At 39.7% G+C, this 16,344-nt stretch overlaps 1 protein-coding gene and 2 long non-coding RNA genes across 3 annotated transcripts in view; 2 read left to right on the top strand and 1 right to left on the bottom strand.

Moving 5' to 3' along the window:
- Positions 1–16,344, bottom strand: part of CA1 (carbonic anhydrase 1) — a 51,612-nt gene that overhangs the window by 21,592 nt on the left and 13,676 nt on the right. The window lies entirely within an intron of this gene.
- LOC116660458 lies at positions 259–8,341 on the top strand. Its single transcript, XR_004315995.1, has 3 exons — positions 259–379; positions 5,469–5,618; positions 7,002–8,341. It is a non-coding gene; the product is annotated as an uncharacterized LOC116660458 (long non-coding RNA).
- LOC116660459 lies at positions 10,480–14,672 on the top strand. Its single transcript, XR_004315996.1, has 3 exons — positions 10,480–10,567; positions 14,253–14,373; positions 14,502–14,672. It is a non-coding gene; the product is annotated as an uncharacterized LOC116660459 (long non-coding RNA).

Below are 16,344 nucleotides of genomic sequence, written 5' to 3'. Positions count from 1 at the left end.
TAGTGCCCAGCTTGAATGTCAAATCTACACCTGTATGCCCGGGTCAGTTCTGTCCGGTGGCATCTGGAGCAGCTCCGCCCTCTGAACCTCAGCCCCAGCCCTCCCACCTGGACTCTGACCTTGTCTTTGTCTGGGGCTGGTCATCACAGTCAGACTGCTGCCTGCGTCAGGACTCTTGTCTCTGCTCTGCCCACCCCCTGCCTGCCAGCATAGCTCAGCCTCCAGTCTGGAATCCCTTTATTCTACCCGTTCTATGAGCTGATACTGACCATTAGTTGAGTTCAGGCTCATATGACTGCTTGGACCAGAGGCTGAGAGTTGAGGCCGGGGATCCTGAGCAACAGAGGGAGAGGGCATGCTGGCACAGGCCAGAACAAAGGTCAGTGTGTGCTCTTTGGTGGTCAGAAATGTGTGGCGTACAGCATAATGTCCCAGATATGCATATATACATGAATATTCATTTTCATATTCTTTTTCATTAAATGTTATTACAAGATATTGAATATAGAAATTGACACATTGTAACTGACTATAGTTCAATCAAAAAAAAGTGTGGAAAAACATCTGGCGTAAGTGGGAAAAAGGTGAAAGCAAGAAGAACACGGGCCATTAACTATGTGCCCCACTGTGAGCAACACCAGGCTGTGTGTGCACTTGCAACTCAGCTGACTTGGGTAGCGTTTAGTATCATGAGCCTTTCACATTGTGAAAAATCATTCATGGATATCTTAACTTGTGACTTTAATTTTTTGAATGGATAATAAGTCTATATGTTTCTAAACTTAAAGATATGAAAGGGTACAATATAAAACAAACTCCCTCCCATCATTCCAGAGAGAACCATACTTATCATTTTCAAAAAATACAGGTAGTATTATTCTATATATACTTTTTTGGCCCTCACCTTTTCTCTGTAACATGTTATTTAATTTAAAAATTAAATGTCTTTTGGTGAGAACAAATAATTTCACACTTCTGTTGGATTCACGTGCAGCTAATACCTTGAAATCACAGAATGAAGCTACTTTAGAGAAAGCAAGGAAATAAGGCATACTTTAAAAGTCCCTAAATTCCTCTTTATGCATGAGAGGAAAATAGGATAAAATGACTTCAGCCTTTAAAAAGCTTTGTGAGCTACAGAGTCATTCACAAATATAACTTCTTACTGATTCCCAGTTGCTGATCTAAACCCTGGGGGCCACGTGTGCTTCAGAGTTTTAAATAGTTCAGATCTTATAAGATCATTACAGTGGAAAGATTATATAAGTAGTGTCCCTAGGAAGCCTGGGTGCGTCACCCTGTAATTGAATACATTACTATTTTTATAGCAAAATGTATGAATAGTCATAATAAGTAGAATAAATAAGGACTATAATTGGCTTTACATCAGGTCAGGTCAAGTTTGCCTCACAAATGAGTTCAGGTCAAGTCAGGTCAGATTTTTGCAGAAAATTTTTTGGTTTTCAGAAAGTTTCGGGTTTCAGGGTCGGAAGCAAGCCGTATGATGAGTGGGTCAACACGAAGGCAATAGAGGTGGAAGGAAAACCATCAGATCTAGACTCAGGGATCTGAATACCTGCTTTACAATTCACCCCTTGGATGGGACTGTGGAAGTTACCTGCTTAACTGTTTCCCAATCTGAAAAGTAGGAAAAGAATTCCTACCTTGCAGGCTTGTAGTGAGGGTTCATGACAATGTGTTTCAAATATCTGGTACCTGATAAACACACTATAATTGACAATTGCTGTCATTGTTCATAGGAGGTGGGATCTAATGAAATACAGTTAAAAATTTTTTTAAAACGAAGAATTTGAGGGGGGGAGGGTATAGCTCAGTGGTAGAGTGCATGCTTAACATGCACAAGGTCCTAGGTTCAAGCCCCAGTACCTCCATTAAAAAAAAAAGTTAACATAAATAAATAAACCTAATTACCTCCCCTCCAAAACAAACAAAAAGAAATAAAACAAAGAATTTGACAGTAGTAGGAGAAAGAGGTAAAATTTTGTACCTACTAAACCCAGATCAAATGCAATAAAGTGAAATGTTATTTTAAACTTTAGAAACTTCAGGATAAATGGAATGTTACCCATCTGAACTCCCCCAAGGCATCCAAATGGATGCACTTTTACTCTGCTTTGAAATTAATTCCAAGCCCAGGGAGTGGAATACATAGTGTCTGTAATAATTTCAGAGTGATTCCCAGGGAACATTAAATCTGGCTGAGATTTCACATTATAGGAATTATCGAATGTGTGCCTTTAGCAAAAATCATTCATCAACTTACATATCTGAAGCTGTGGGGTTTAAACAAATACTCCAGTGTAACATTTCACTTGTTAGGGGACATGACCAAACAATCAGGTTACCAAGAATAAAATGGGAGTCCTAAAAACAGCAAAAACAAAGACAAAATTTTGTGTAAGAATCCCAAGAGAGTTCTTTAAGGAAAAAGGACCAGTACCTCAAAGTTTCTCATTCTGGGATTTGAATTGATGGCGACTTGTTGGGGTGGACAAGGCAGCACTGACCTAAGTTCAGAGTCCAGGAAGTTCCAAAGAGCCTCTGGAAATGAAATGTCTGGAAAGTGGATGGTCCTAAACCCAGCCTGTAGCGAGAAGGGCAGCGGTGGTCTGGACCCATCAGGAATTGGACCTAGGAACCTGTCCCTCTCCAGGCATTTGTGGTCACACTTTCAGCCTCTGGACTGGGAAAACTATTTTAATTCATGCATTTACTCATTTAGCAATTATTTTTGAATGTTGAGTAATCGTAGTTCTATGAAAATATTCAAGAAACAGAGGGACATGCCCCTATTTTCATGGGTATTATAGCTTCCTGGGGACTTACAATAAACAAGTAAACAAGAAGCAACTTACTGAAAATTGTAAATTCTTTAAAGGAGTAGGCTAGGTAGGGACTGTGAGGGCAGGAATGGGCTACTTTAGATTAGGCAGACAGAGAAACCTATAAAAAGAAGTGATCTTCAGGCTGAGATGAGAAGGTACCAGTGGTGCCAAGAGGAAAGCAGGAGGCAGCTGGGGTGGAGGAGCATGAGCTGTTTCTTGTCCCTGGAATACTCCTTGTCTGCAAGTCTTTCCCGTTATTCAGATTTCAGATCCAGTGCCATCCCCTGAGATCTTCCTGACCTGCTAAACTTAACTTCTCCTCTTTCGCCAGTCACTTTCTATCCACTACCCTGCTTTATTTCCTCAGAGCTCTTTTTTTTTTAACATTTTTTATCAATTTATAATCATTTTACAATGTTGTGTCAAATTCCAGTGTAGAGCCCAATTTTTCAGTTATACATGAACATATATATATTCATTGTCACATTTTTTTCTCTGTGAGCTACCGTAAGATCTTGTATATATTTCCCTGTGCTATACAATATAATCTTGTTTATCTATTCTACATTTTTGAAATCCCAGTCTATCCCTTCCCACCCTCTGCCCCCTTGGCAACCACAAGTTTGTATTCTATGTCTGAGTCTATTTCTGTTTTGTATTTATGCTTCATTTGTTTGTTTTTTGTCTTTATTTTGATTCCACATATGAGCGATCTCATATGGTATATTTCTTTCTATTTCTGGCTTACTTCACTTAGAATGACATTCTCCAGGAGCATCCATGTTGCTGCAAATGGCGTTATGTTGTCGGTTTTTATGGCTGAATAGTATTCCATTGTATAAATATGCCATGTCTTCTTTATTCAGTCATCTGTTGATGGACATTTAAGCTGTCTCCATATCTTGGCTATTGTAAATAGTGCTGCTATGAACATTGGGGTGCAGGTGTCATTTTGAAATAGGGTTCCTTCTGGAACGGGAATCCTGGGTCATATGGCAAGTCTATTCCTAGTCTTTTGAGGAATCTCCATACTGTTTTCCATAGTGGCTGCACTAAACTGCATTCCCACCAGCAGTGTAGGAGGGTTCCCTTTTCTCCACAGCCTCTCCAGCATTTGTCATTTGTGGATTTTTGAATGATGGCCATTCTGACTGGTGTGAGGTGATACCTCATTGTAGTTTTGATTTGCATTTCTCTGGTAATTAGTGATATTGAGCATTTTTTTCATGTGCCTATTGATCATTTGTATGTCTTCCTTGGAAAATTGCTTGTTTAGGTCTTTTGCCCATCTTTGGATTGGGTTGTTTGTTTGTTTTTCTTATTAAGTCCTATGAGCTGCTTATATATTCTGGAGATCAAGCCTTTGTCAGTTTCATTTGCAAAAATTTTTTTCCCATTCTGTAGGTTGTCTTTTTGTTTTACTTATGGTTTCCTTTGCTGTGCAGAAGCTAGTAAGTTTATTAGGTCCCATTTGTTTATTCTTATTTTTATTTCTATTGCTTGAGTAGATTGTTCTAGGAGAACATTTTTGAGATGTATGTCAGATAATGTTTTGCCTATATTTTCTTCTAGGTTTATTGTATCTTGTCTTATGTTTAAATCTTTGATCCATTTTGAGTTTATTTTTGTGTATGGTGTAAGGGAGTGTTCTAGCTTCATGGATTTACATGCTGCTGTCCAGTTTTCCCAACACCATTTGCTGATCCTCAGAGCTCTTATCGCCATCTAAAATTACTTTGTTTTCTTGCTTATTGTGGGTTTCCCCTATTTAGACGGAAACCTTCGTAAGAACCCTGAGCATTTTGTCCAGTCCCTATAGGTATCTAAATATTTGTTGAATGAATAAAGAAAATCTGCAGAGACCCTAAGGTGGAAAAGAACTTGGTGTGTTCTAGGAAATGAAATCAGGCTTTTGGGTCATGTCACATTTTTAATGACCCCCCCAGTGAATCCTTCCTCTTGGTACCCATACCTGTGTGAAGCCCCCTCCCTCACTGACTCTGGGCTTGGTCCCGTGACTTTTTGGGCCAATGGGATGCCAACATACAACAGAAGCTTGGTAAGTGCTTATCTGAGACAGATGAGCCATGAGAAAGAGCCTTGCCTGGTTTTGTCTCCTTCAAATGGAAATACCACTTGGAGAGCAAAACCAGGTCATCCCAGAGTCCCAGCTGGAACTTAGCTCCCTACCAATCCTCTGGTTAAATCCAGCTGCATGAATGGGTCCAGGCAAAACCAGAAGAATAACCCTCCTCTTCCCCTGAAATTCCACAGTGCAGAATTGTGAGATAGAAAACAGTTGCTTTAAACCATGGAGTTTTTGGGTGGTCTGCTATCTGCAAAAGAACTGAAACACAACTGAAGCATACTGAGCAGGGGACAGTGGTATGAAATGGGGGTAGAGAAATAAACAGGGCAACAATCATTCAGAGCCTTACACCTGGAGTTATTTTATATTAAATGCAATGGGAGATCATCAATAGGCTTGAAGGGAGGAGAGATCAGCTAGGAGGCTGTCCAGTTATCCACTGCTGCTTTGACTAACGGAAGATGATGAGAAAGACTCTGCACTGATTTCCAGGCTTGCCCTTGAGACTGACAATTTCTGCTGTCTCTTTCCAGGGATTCTCTCTCAGAAGCCTGAGTCTGCATTCAAGAAGTTGATTGCCCAGCAGAAGAAATCATGTCAAAGGTCCCTAAGTCACTGAGCCCCCCAGATTCAACAGGAGGGGACATACTCCAGCTGTCTTTGGAGAGACCAGTCTGCCCAAGGTCCCAGATATTATCTTCTACTCATCACAGTAACACTCTAAAGTTAATATCATCTTAATTTTTATGGACGAGAAGAAGTTTAGATGCGTTATACCACTTTGTTTAAACTTTCAGAGAGGTAGAGGCAGTATTTTAACTCAGGTCTATCTAATTCCAAAAGCAGACTGTTTCTACTCTAAGAGATCAGACGGGCTCTGGATTGACAATATAGGAGAGCCTTGGTGGCAGAAAGAAAGGAGGCAAAAAGTTGTTAGAGTTAGGGAGGAGATAAGAGGAAAGGAAGGGATAGTCCAGGTGGAAGAAAGAAACTCTTCTTACCACCTTCTCCCAAACTGTACCCTACCTCAAACCCTCTGACCTTCAGTGACACTATAACTATATTGATCTCTGAAGACTACTTCCTTATTCTAAATTTTCCACACTACAATTGCTTCAAATCCCTTTAAAAGAAAAAAAAAAGTACTGAAGCATTGTTTGCAGTAGCTGATGGCTAAAAGCTAGAAACAAATAACCACCAACAGAGGAATGGACAACTACATTGTGATGTCATACAATGGAGTATAAACTATATGCATCAATACAGATAAATCTCAAAAACATAACTAATCAAAAAAGTTAAATTGGGGGAAAATGAGTATAGTATAATATCATTTGTATAAAGTTTAAAACATACATAACAATGCAACATATAATTTATACATTTATACTATGTAGTAATAACAGACAATATACTTGAGAAAAGTAAGCATGAATTTCAGGTGATCACGGTCACCTCTAGGAGGGAAAATGAGAAAGAAAAAGGGGAGGTGTAGACTATAGGCTTTAACTGTATCAATAAGTTCTTATTTCCCTAAAAAAATAAAACAGAACAAAACAGCACAAAGCAAAACGGTAAGTAGAAGCCAAAGGAACTTTCTTCAAGATGGATATTGTGAGATCGGAGGCCAAAGCAAAGTTGGTTAAAGTCCCAGTTGACAGATTGCAACAACTTGGGGACATTCAACCCATTGGTTCACAAAACACCACCTTAAACACAGTGGGAACTGAAAGAAGGGACATGTAACTTGACACCTTGAAGTTGTGCAGTTGGAAAAAATGCACAGATTGTACCCTAGTCAGGGAAGGTACCATCTGCATAAAGGTTATCGGCAGCCAAGGTAGTGGGGCGGTACCTCCAAATTGCTTTTGAGGTAAGTAAGGCCAACCCTGGAAGGCCAGATGGAAGAACAGAAAGAGATGTGCCTCTGAGTATACAGACCGTCCTGAAGGACTCTGAGGATGAACTGGGGTGAGGTTTTGATCGGGGTGGGAGTGTAGAGAATCTTATGCCAGCAGGTCAGATCAAGAAACCAATGATTTAATTTGTCACTTATTGGTTGGTAGGTGAGTCCTACGGAAATAGAAGTTACACTTAAAAAGAGAAACACCTGGAAGAGCTAAAAGAAGTCAAAATGCGGTTCAACAAAATGCGAACAATCACGTCAGGACCTTTCTTATGTTAATGGTGGAGAGGGCTTGGAAGGAGAAATACACTGGCCCTCAGACTGAAAGAAGGCTTGACATGCAGATGGAAGTGGGGCAGCAAGACCAGTTTTGTCAAAGGTTATTTTCTTTTTTGTTCACCTGTGCAAGAACCCAGTGAAAGCTGCTTGCAATGGTCCTTTACATCTAGTTCACAGCTTAGTGGCAGTTCTAACAAAGCTCACTTCTCCAAGGCCCTTGAGGATGTAGGCATATTCGTTATCTCTGAGCACTGGCTTCCTTCAATTACCCTGGAAAATCCAGATTCTCTGAAAACTGAGTCCTAAAGTAAGCACAACTGGCTCAAAACCCATTTGCTGGTATTTTATACAACCTACCAATGCGGAGACCAAATTCCTTGGAGGAGCACAGAGAGCATGTGATAACGTTCTGTACAGATTATATTTCCTGGTTGTAGCATTTGGTTAAATGGAGGATATTAAAAAATAAAACAAGATATAAAGACACAGAAAGAATAGTTTAAGCCACATTAAATCATTGTCAGACAGTTTGGGGGAACAAATTAAATCCTTCCAAGAGGATAAAAAACATGAGATTTTGCAGTTTTTTATCTCCTTTAACCCTACTTGCTTGAAATAGTCACTTTTTCATATCTTAAATAGAAAATTTAGTTGACCATTTTGTTTATAAGATGAAATACCAGTGTTCCCTGAAAATAGGCATACATGTGTTCTAAAGACAATACTCACCTCCTCTTGTCAACCTGTAAGGTGAAAGTTAGATATCAGAGTTGGCCCAGGAGGTGGGCTGAAGATCACTTATTAGTCTCAATAACAACTCTCAATAAACTCAAGAAAGTTAAAATCATATCAAACCCTTTTTCCAACCACAATGGTATGAAACTAGAAATCAATAATGAGGGAAAAAAATTGGAAAAACCACAAAAACATGGAGATTAGACAATGTGCTACTAAATAACCAGTGAATCAAAGAAATCAGAGAAGAAATAAAAAAAAAATCTAAAGACAATGAGAACAGAAATGCAACATACCAAAATCTAAGAGATGCAGCAGAAGTAGTTCTGAGAGGGATGTTCCTAGCAATACAGGCTACCTCAAGTAATAAGCAAAAATCCCACATAAACACTAACTTTATACCTAAAGTAACTGGAAAAAGGACAAAGCCCAAAATTAGTAGAAGAGAAAAAGTAATAAAATTAGAGAGGAAATAAATAAGAGACTAAAAATACAATAGAAAATGTTAATAAAACTAAGAGCTGATTCTTTGAAAAGACAAACAAAATCAACATGTGTTAGACTAATCCAAAAAAAAAAAAAAAAAGAAAGAACGTTCAAATAAAGTCAGAAATAAAAGAGGAATTACAACCAATACCACAGGAGAGACTACTACAAGATAATTATACACCAACAAACTGGACAACCTAGAAGAAATGGTTAAATTTCTAGAAATACATAGTCTTACTAAAATGTCCATACTACTCAAAGAAATCTCTGTCAAAATGCTAATGGCATAGTTCACAGAACTAGAATAAATAATTCTAAAATTTATATGAAAATCCAAAAGAGTCCAAATAGCCAAAATAATCTTGAGAAAGAACAAAGCTGGAGGTATCAAGCCTCTTGATTTCAAATTTCAAATCTATAGTAATCAAAACAGTATGGTACTGGCCCAAAAGAAGACACGTAGATCAATGGAATAGAATGGAGAGCCCAAGAATAAACCCAACACACATGGACAAATAATCTACACAAAGAAAAAATGAACTTACAATGGAGAAAGGACAGTAACTTCAATAAATGGTGCTGGGAAAACTGGACAGCCACTTGCAGAAGAATGAAACCAGATAACTATCTTACACCATTTACAAGAATTAACTCAAAATGGATTAAAAATGTGAATGTGAGATCTGATACCATGGAATTCCTAAGAGAAAGTGCAAGTTGTAACTTCATTGGTATCAGTCTTAGTGATGTTTTTAGTCAATCTGACTCCAAAGGCAAGGGAAACAAAAGCCGAAATAAACAAATGGGACTTCACCAAACCAAAAGGCTTATGCACAATAAAGGAAAACTTACTGAATGGGGAATGAAAATGAAACAGCAACCTACTGAACAGGAAAAGATATTTGCAAAACATATATTCAATAAGGTGTTAATATCCAAAATATATGAAGAACTCATACAATTCACCAACACACACACACAAAATGAATAACCTGATTAAAAAATGAGCAGAAGACCTGAAAAGACTTTTTTTGTTTTTCCAAAGAAGACATACAGATGGCCAACAGTTGCATGAAAATATGTCCAACATTCCTATTACGGAAATGAAAATCAAAACCATAATGAGATATCACCTCTGACCATTTGGAATGGCTATAATAAAAAAAAAAGTCAAGGAATAACAAATGTTGGAGAGGATGTGGGAAAAAAGGGAACTCTTGTACACTGTTGGTGGGACTGTAAATTGGTGCAGCCACTATGGAAAACAGTATGAAGTTTCTTCCAAAAATTAAGTATAGAACTACCATATGACCTAGTTATTCCACGTCTAAGTATTTATTCAAAGAACATGAAAAAAATAATTCAAAAAGACATATGTCCCTATGTTCATTGCAGCATTAATTATAATAGCCAAGATATGGAAACAAACTAAGTATCCATCGATGGATGAATGGATAAAGAAGATGTGGTATATATATAATGAAATACTACTCAGATATATAAAAGGATGAAATTCTGCCATTTGTAACAGCACAGGTGGACCATGAGGATATTATGGTCAGTGAAGTAAATCAGAAAGAGAAAGGCAAATACCATATGATTCCACTGTTACATGGAATCTAAAGGCAAAATAAGCCAAACCCCAGAAATAAACAAAATAAAACAAAAACCAAACTCATAGATACAGAGAATGGATTAGTGGTTACCAGAGGGGAAAAGGGTTGGGTGGGTGGGAAAAATGGGTGATGAGGGTCAACTGTGTGGTGATGGGTGGTAATTAGACTTGTGGTGATGATCACTCTGTATACAGGTGTTGAACTATAATGCTGTACAGTGAAACTTACTGAAAACTTTGACCTGGACACTCAATACTAAAGCTCTTTTTAGAATAAAGCAGAAGGTAGCAGATTTAACACATCCATAATGTAACTCTTATTTCCCAACCCCCACAACTCTTCCAGAATTATATCCATAAGTGGCATTATCAACTCCCCTATTTCTTGAGAAAGAACTCTGGGAGTCTTCTTTGAGTATTTCCTTCCACAAAACCTATATATCAAACAATGAGCAAGTTTAATATTTTCTTCCTTTTAAATATATTTTAAATCCATCTACTTTCCCTCAACTTCACAGCACCACCCTCTTTGCCACCATGCCTCTCTTGCAGAACCACCAGGCCCTGGAGAGGTTGCACTCCTGGAGAAAATGTGGATCATGCAAGAGGTAATTGACCCCTTCAGGAAACGCACACACTCCCTCCTAACAAAATCCCCCAAACTGAGAGCTGGGTCTTAGAGATAGGTGTGGCTTTGCCCTTAGAATGGGTGCCAATGACAGTTCTGAGGCTTGGGCCACTGGAATCCGAACCCTTGACTCTCCTGATGAGCCAAGACTCTCAGGGGAACTGAACTGACCCATGGTCACTGGATACTGACCTCTCTGAAGGGAAGACTGCCCAATTGAGAATTTAGGACCCCCACAAATAAGGATTAAATAATGAGCTCACAATCAAAGACCACCAATACTCAAGAAGACAAGCCCTGTGTATCTCAAACGTCTTTAAAGAGATAATAGAAGAGAAAAAGGTAAAGAGATAGCATATAAAGCGTTTAGCACAGTGTCTGAAATGCAGTGGGAGCTGACTGCTAGAAGCTACATTTGGATCCAACTTCATCCTTTCTTCTCTGAACCAGTGCTGTTAGTACTGGTTCTCCAGCTACTGTCATTCTGAAATACGCATTGATCGTACGAGTTACCTCTCTCTGAGCAGACAGGCCACAGCTACAGGACCGGGTTTATGGCAAATGATGCATAGAGGTAATATGCTTTAGTGGTTTAAGCAATGCAGACTTATTCTCTTAACACTTCTGGTGGTCAGAAGTCTGAAATAAGTCTTAGGGGCTAAAATCAAGGTGTTGATAGGGCTGTATTCCTTCTCGAGGCTCTAGGGAAGATCTGATTCCTTGCCTTTTCTAGCTTCCAGAAACTGCCAGCATCTCTTGTCTCATGGCCCCTTCTCCATCTTTACAGCCAACAGCTTAGCATCTCTTCTCTTTCTGCTCTTCTGCCTCCCTCTTATAAAGAAACTTGTGATTATACCAGACCCACCTGGATAATTCAGAATACTCTTCCCATCTCAGGATCCATCATTTAATTGCTTCTGCAAAGTCCCTGTAAGGTAGCAAATTCACAGGTTCTGAGGATAAGGACATGGGCATCTTTGGGGGGGAGCATTATCCAGCCCACTACTGGCAGGGAGCAGAGAGCAGCTTCTCAAAGTTTAAGCTGTGACAGAGATTGGTTGGGGAGGGGAGGTATTGAGGAGGAAACTAGCCAGATGGGGAAAAGAGATGAATTTCAGCCCTGGGCATGATGGGATTGGCATATTTAGGGAAGGAGAGTCAGGGAAATTAGGTTTATCTTGAGCTTAAAATGATCCATGGAATTTGCTTTCTAAAATGCAGGTCTAATTCTGTGTCTTTGTGTGCAGTGGGGGGTGGTGGGGAGGAAGCAGGAGTGGGGAGGAAGTGATAGTCATAGTTTTATTACTACTGTAAAGAGTATTGTTCTTGGATATTTTTCAGTCGACTGTGGTTGATAGAGCAGAAAGGAGCTGCCTTTTCCACATTGTTATTTCATCTGGAGAGCTTGCTGCATTTTCTATGATCCAGTTGGTCATCCATTGATTCCACTGGATTTTCTAGGTTGATAATATACCCTATTGTATTTTGAAGAAAATATCACTGCTGAGGTCAGTAATACGTACATTAGGGGAGTGGTTAAGAAGAGTTGAAAATGTGTGTTTTGGCAAAATGATTCCCAATAAAGTCATTTATGTGCACTGTTCACCTTTCATTCCCTAGAGGCACCACAGCACGAAGGTGAGTCAGATTGATTTTGAAGTGAGTTTTATTTTATAAGAGCTGTTAAATTTACACGGTTTTGCTGAGTCATCATGGCTGGTGTTTTGTGGCATGTCCTTCCACTCACAGGTTAAGGGAAAAGGACAGTGAACATTTTCCTTTCCCAACACTTTTTCTTCAGGGAGCTCCTTGTTGCTTTTACTACTAACAAGAGAAACTCCCAATTTCTGAACAGTTCATTGAAAAATGAACCTTTATGCATATCTTTCTAGCTCCATACACAGGAACACAGCACAATAAATATTTCTGTTCCCGCAGGTGATAAGTGTTGTCAAGTGTTCCATCTGTTAGTCATTTAAGAAATGTAGATTTACACGCTTGCTTGCAAGGCGTATCTGTGAAAATGTTACTCCTTTAACTAAACACTCAACTATTCAGTCTTTCCGCTAAAGGGTTAGCCCTTACAGAATGACTCGCTCCACACTCGGAGCTCCTCCCGCCTACAACATGTCAGTTAATGTTGCCACCGTCACCCAAGGGGCAGGGTCTAAGCCCACAGACCTGGAGTCCTCTCTTTCTTTCTCCTTTTCCTTAGACTTCCACAGGTGAATGCTTATCAATTTTATCTCCCCAACACCTCTGGCATTCCTTCCTTCCTTTTCCTTTTCACTGCCATTGCCTCTTCCCTGATGACATCCAGTTGTATCCCGCCTGAGCCTCTGTCTCCTCCAATCCAGCTCAAGTCTGCCCGTGAGAATAACAGCCCTGAAGCCCTGTTCCAATAAGCTTGCTCCTGGTCCGTTAACTTTCAGCAGCTTCCCCATGCTTTGCCTAACACGGTGAACAACACAGCCTGGCCTTCAAGGGCTGCAAATCTATTTCTCTAGTCTTATATCTTGCTAGTTCCCTTTATATTGCTTATGTCTCAGTAAGACAGGACTACATTATCCGCAGATTGATTCCGTGTCTCTCTACACCTTCAGGCTTGGCCACGTGCTGCTCTTTTGTGTGAAACACTTAACTTCTCATTCCAAACATGCATGTCCACTTGTGCAAATCCAACCTATTACTCAAAGTGTGTCTTAGACCATAAGTATTTCCCTAATGAAGTCTTTGATGAAATTCATACTCTCCCAAGTTGGAAAAGGTCTCTGTGCAGCCACAGAACTTGTTTTGTTTCTTTCTTATATAAGACGCTTCTCATATTCAAACCTTGGCTACATTTATGTGTATTCTTGTCTCTCCACTGCATGATAAGGGTCTAGGACTCTCCCACTATCCTTAGCAGATACTCAGTTAATATCTGTCAAATGTTGGGATGGATAAAAAAGTGAGTTGAGCTTGTTAACTCATTTCCATGGGACATTTGTGATGCTGTGAATAAGAATTTGAGCCCACCTCGAGCTGGAGTGACAACATTTTCAGTCAAGTAAGGCTGCTTCAGTGCACACCAGGCTATGGATTGTCTTGTCTCAGGAAAGTGGACCAGACTCTTAGAACACCGTTTTCAGGAAAGAGATACTGTCTCTTAAGACTTGGTCTAATCCTAGTACCAGAAACCTAAAACCTGAAGAATAAATATGTTTCAATTTTTAATATGTCATAAACTGTGACAGAGGTGAAAGGATTGAATCAGCCTAAGCACTGGCCACCCCGCAGGGCCACCTTAAGGGCATGTGACAAGAGAGCAGCTAGAGAAGGCTGGGGAGGGGTGGGTTCTCAGCTTCTGGTCATGGTACTGCCAGCAACAGCTGCCATCTGGCTCAGAAGGCAGCCCTCTGCCCTCCCTCTGTGGCCAAGAGATGGATGAGAAAAGTTCCAACAGCTAAGAGATCCAAGATGCGATGGGGAGGCAGGTGGACAGATGGGGCGGGGGTTCCAGGAGGACTCTGGTCTTGGAGATGCCGCTGAGCCACACAAAGTGGGATGATTCAGGGGATGGTCTTCAGTCTGTAAAACGGCAGTGATCTCTGAACTAAGTTGTCATATCTGCTTGAGAGACTATGTTGCATTGGTTATGGAAAAGGATAACTTCTATATTCCAGAAGCACAGGATTACCCGGGTGTAAACTTACAGGCGCTTCATTTTGGAGCAACATGAAAAAATTACAGGCACATAAATCTAGAAGTAGATCACTTCGGCTTCACCATAATGGATGATGAAAGGTGAGATTAAATGATTCTGAAACTTTACCTGACCTGATAAACCTCTATGACTTAAGAAAGCGAACCCTGCTTGGCTGGACAGAGCCTCTCTAATATTATTATGGTAAAAGGAATTTCTCACATTGCAGGCCGGGGAAACCAAATATGGTCTTCATGCCATGGTGTCCTGCACCCATCTGTACGCAAGATGCTACTTTAAGACTAGCATTTGGAAGAATTGGTGAATCACCTAATAGACTTTGCATGGATTTTAAATTCTAAAATTCTAATATCTTCTAATAACCTTCAATGAACAAGAATACGAAAACAAATATATGTATATATATGCATGACTGGGACACTGTGCTGTATACTAGAAACTGACATGTTGTAACTGATGACTACACTTCAATTAAAAAAAATACATTTTCAAATTCTAAAAAAATTTATAAAGGGTTGATACACTTTTAATATTAAACATATTTTTCTCCCCTTCACTTTCAATGTACCCTGGACTTGTTAATTTAACTTTAATATCTAATGCTTTGAAATATTTCTTTTTTTTTCAACCTCATCACTTTATTCCAATCTTCAAAATAGTCTTTATTCTACATTTTTAGTATAAAAAAATCCACAAGTTAGGTGTACCACAGTGCAAAGAGAGACATACAACACTGAATTTCTGTAACAGTCTGTGGTACAGTCACACATATGGAACACAAAATTTAGATAAACTGAAATTATAAGAGAAAATGAAATCCAGTTTTACAAAACAAGAATCAAAGCATTCAGGATCCCTGAAACATAACTTGATCATTATAAAGTTCCTGGCGAACAACTGTGGCCATCGTTTCTGAGCACACAGAGGAAGAAGATACAGCAAACTGGGAAAGCTGACAATCTGATTGCAAATCCACGACCACCCTCTCCTTGCCAATGCCTTGCTGGCAAGATTCAACCAGTTGAATCAGCAAGGCCTGTGGGTCTCCAAAGTACGAAGTTGTAAGAACATGGGGTGGGATTTACAGAACGGAGGGGAAGCCTGGGAACGGGCTTGATGTTCTAGCCTAGGGTGAGAAACTCAGAACCTTGGGCTCCCTGATTTGGGGACAACCAATTAAGCCCAGTGGAGTCCCCCTTGGTCTTTGGAGAAAATTTGCTCTGCCAGTTTCCAGCGTGCAGCCTTCTTTCTGCAGGTCAACTTTAGCAACTGTGGGGATCTTAGAACTGCAGTGTGGCACAGAAGTGGCTAACCCACACAGTGCAGGAGGGGAGAAGCCCACTGTGCCCTTTGTCATCTGGAACGCCAAGAGGTCACCTTTTCCCTTTTGCCTCCAAAAGAAGAAATTTTTAGACTCTGCTCACCAATGGCCAATAGGGCGTGAAAAAGACTCTAGGTGGCCATGGTGTAGGAAGATGAAATTCAAAACAGTGAGAAAGCAAGAGGATGGGGGTGCAAAATTCAAAACATTGGTGACATTCCTTTTGGAAACATAAACTGATACTGTTATTAGTTGGCAGTACTCATTTGCATTACAAATGGATGGAATTGTGTCCTCAAATCTCATGTTTAGAACTCCAGGCTACTGAAGAATTGACTGATTTGATGTATACGTACAAGGATGCTAACTGAATCAGAGTTTGTAAGTGTAGGCATTTCAAAATAAACTAAAGGCGGATGAATGAAATAATGAAGCTGGGCAACTGTGTTTGTCGTATTTTGGATATAAAAAGCGAAATGCAGAGAATAGCATCATATAAGCCTGATTTTGTATACAGCTCCTTTTTTGCTTATATATAGGCTTCTGCATTCAGTGATAAGTGAGTGGAGAGAGAAACACTAACCTGGTAATATTTGTTGCCTTGAAAGGACTGTGATTGGCAGGGACAAGGGATGAAAGACTATTGACTTTTACAGCTACTCATATTTGAAATTACATAAAAACACAGAGCATTGGAGGAAAAAAGAAGGCAGAATATTGGCGAATTGCA

This window comes from Camelus ferus, chromosome 29 (genome assembly GCF_009834535.1).
Source record: "Camelus ferus isolate YT-003-E chromosome 29, BCGSAC_Cfer_1.0, whole genome shotgun sequence".
Lineage (NCBI taxonomy): Eukaryota > Metazoa > Chordata > Mammalia > Artiodactyla > Camelidae > Camelus > Camelus ferus.
The sequence above is the reverse complement of the archived record's forward strand: the minus strand, read 5'-3'. Positions and strand labels throughout refer to the sequence as shown.